Raw genomic sequence first — 2,209 nt, 5'->3', positions numbered from 1 at the left:
CAGTAAGTGTGTGAGGAGGTATGGGAAGAGACTCTGAAATTAGCTTTCCTCATCTTTCCATGATACAGAAGACACCAGAAGTTGGCTTCTTTCTGGAAAATTCTTGTGATGATCTTCAGTTGCTCAGAATGCACATTTGGTCATCATTATCCCTTGTGTAATCAGTTCCTACAAACTACAGGATGATGTTACAGTTATGTTTAGAGAATAAGAAAATGTTCCACACCTTAATCAGATCATTTAAAGATGAGCTTTTGAGATACCATGTATTTAAATATATATGTGGATAGGGGTTAGATACCTAACTACATGTAATTTATACTAGTGAGAGGAGTGATTTTTTTCAATACTTACTGAATTTTTGTGCATTTCATGCAACAGACCCTGTCCCCTCTCTGTACTCACCAGAGTCCACCCCACAGGGTTTCATGCATTCTGGTCTATATATTAAGGCCTATCCTGTGGAGTCAAGTTTGTGTCCCCAGACATCACTTGGTGTGAGTTCATCCACTGGAGCCTAGTCAGCCTATCTACTGTCATTCCCTTAAAGAAGATCAACTCTCTCTCGCCCAGCAGTAATCAGCTGCCAACAGTTTCTGGACTACTAGGGTTGGGGCTTCCTGCCCATTTCCCCAGTTCTATGCTGGGCTTTTGTCTGGTTTGAGTTTGCATGGGTCTTGTGCCTGCTGTCACCATTACTGTTAAAGTCATGCAAGAAAAGTAATTTTGTCTTCCACTACAAACCATGCGTATAGAATTCTAAGGTATTTCCCATAACATGGAAGAAATCCTTACCAAATAGCTCCATATCAAAAGAACACATAGACTCGACAAATGCAGAACTGACTAGAACTCCACTTTGAAAGGGCCTAGAAGGTGTCCTGTCAGGAATTTGGATTCAATCAGCACAGAGAATTGCAGGTGCGGGTCACTTGGGCTGTTAAAAAATAAGTTAGATCCACGTGAATAAGCCAACTCATCCTAAGGCCAGCTGTTGCTAATTGGGATCTAGTCAGGCATGGCTACTGAAAAAAGTTTAAAATTAACTATTGTGAAAATTTACATTAAACTCAACGACAGTTTCTAGAAGAAAATTCGTGATTCCAAGGGAACACATTTTCGAAGGAATTTAGTTCTGACCTCTGAATGCAATCATGCAGTCTCTTTCTCCCTCTACTTGGGGGAGAAGGGATGGAAGGAGGGAAGATGTTCTCTTTTCAGTAGGAAGCAGTAATCTAACCTGTTGTTCGGCCAACAAGTCGAGTGTTCTTGGAGTCTCTGCTTTCTTAGTGCTCTGGGAGTATGCTAGAAACCTTCGCCTTCTTCCCAAATCAGATAAGCAGAAAGTTTGCTCTAGCTATGATAAATGTGTACAAGGCGGAGATGTTTTTGGCACACACTGTTCGTGAGAAAGACGATCATCTTGAAGCCTCCGCATTTTGCCTGCGCCTTAGAAGCCTCGGGTCCTTGAGTCGCAGGCGGGCGGGCGCCCAGCCTGCCGCAGGCGTTGGTGTATCCTGGCGCCTTGGGTCGGCCGGTGTCACCTACACGAGTGCCTGGTGCGGCCCCGCGGGACCCGGGAAGGCATGCGCCTCCTTCCCCTCCAGGGGACTGCAGCCGGAGGCCGGGACTAGGGGAAGGGGAAGGAAGCCGCTATCAGAAACTTTCTTCCCCTAGCTGTGCGCAACTTTCGGTCCCTTCTCCCAGAGCCCCGTGGTCCTAAGTTTCCGTCACCGGGTTTCCCGCGCCTTCCGCCCGGCTGCGAGGGTGGCCGGAGGGAGCCATGCGAAGCGCGGGGCTGGAAGCGGGGGACCGAGACCAAGTGCCCGGAAAGGAAGGAACCGATGCTCCCCCGCAGTCGGCATCCAGTTCGCGCCCTTCCGCGGCACTCGCAGCCGTCCCCTTTCCAGTCCGTTCCTCCGCTTTCCTTTGACAGCTGGGCTCCGGCGGCCACCTCCACTTCCACGCCCGCACCCCCCGGGGGGCGCCAAAGTTGTTTTTCCATCCCGGGAAAGAGTGGGGGGGTAACGGGCTGGGGGTGGGGGCGAGCGAGACACCTTCCCCCGGAGCCCTGGAAAGCCAGCGACCAGCCTACTTCTACTTCGCAAAGCAGCAGCAGCGCTGCGGTCCGGCCGCCGCGCGGAGCCCGGGAACTCGTGCCGCGGCCGCGGGTCCCCTCGCCGCCCCCCTCCCCCGCAGCCCCCTCCCG

At 51.3% G+C, this 2,209-nt stretch overlaps 1 protein-coding gene across 1 annotated transcript in view; it reads left to right on the top strand.

Annotated features, from left to right (window-relative positions):
* Positions 1–829: 829 nt before the first annotated feature.
* The window catches only part of Bnc2 (basonuclin 2), a 435,111-nt gene continuing 433,731 nt past the window's right edge, over positions 830–2,209 (top strand). The window contains exon 1 of the mRNA XM_017799278.2: positions 830–1,559. The gene's annotated coding sequence lies outside the window, so the exon portion shown is untranslated. The remainder of the gene's footprint in view (positions 1,560–2,209) is intronic.

Source organism: Nannospalax galili, unplaced genomic scaffold, assembly GCF_000622305.1.
Source record: "Nannospalax galili isolate Female #2095 unplaced genomic scaffold, S.galili_v1.0 scaffold98, whole genome shotgun sequence".
In the NCBI taxonomy this organism is placed as follows: Eukaryota; Metazoa; Chordata; class Mammalia; order Rodentia; family Spalacidae; genus Nannospalax; species Nannospalax galili.
This window is presented reverse-complemented; position numbering and strand designations above follow the sequence as displayed.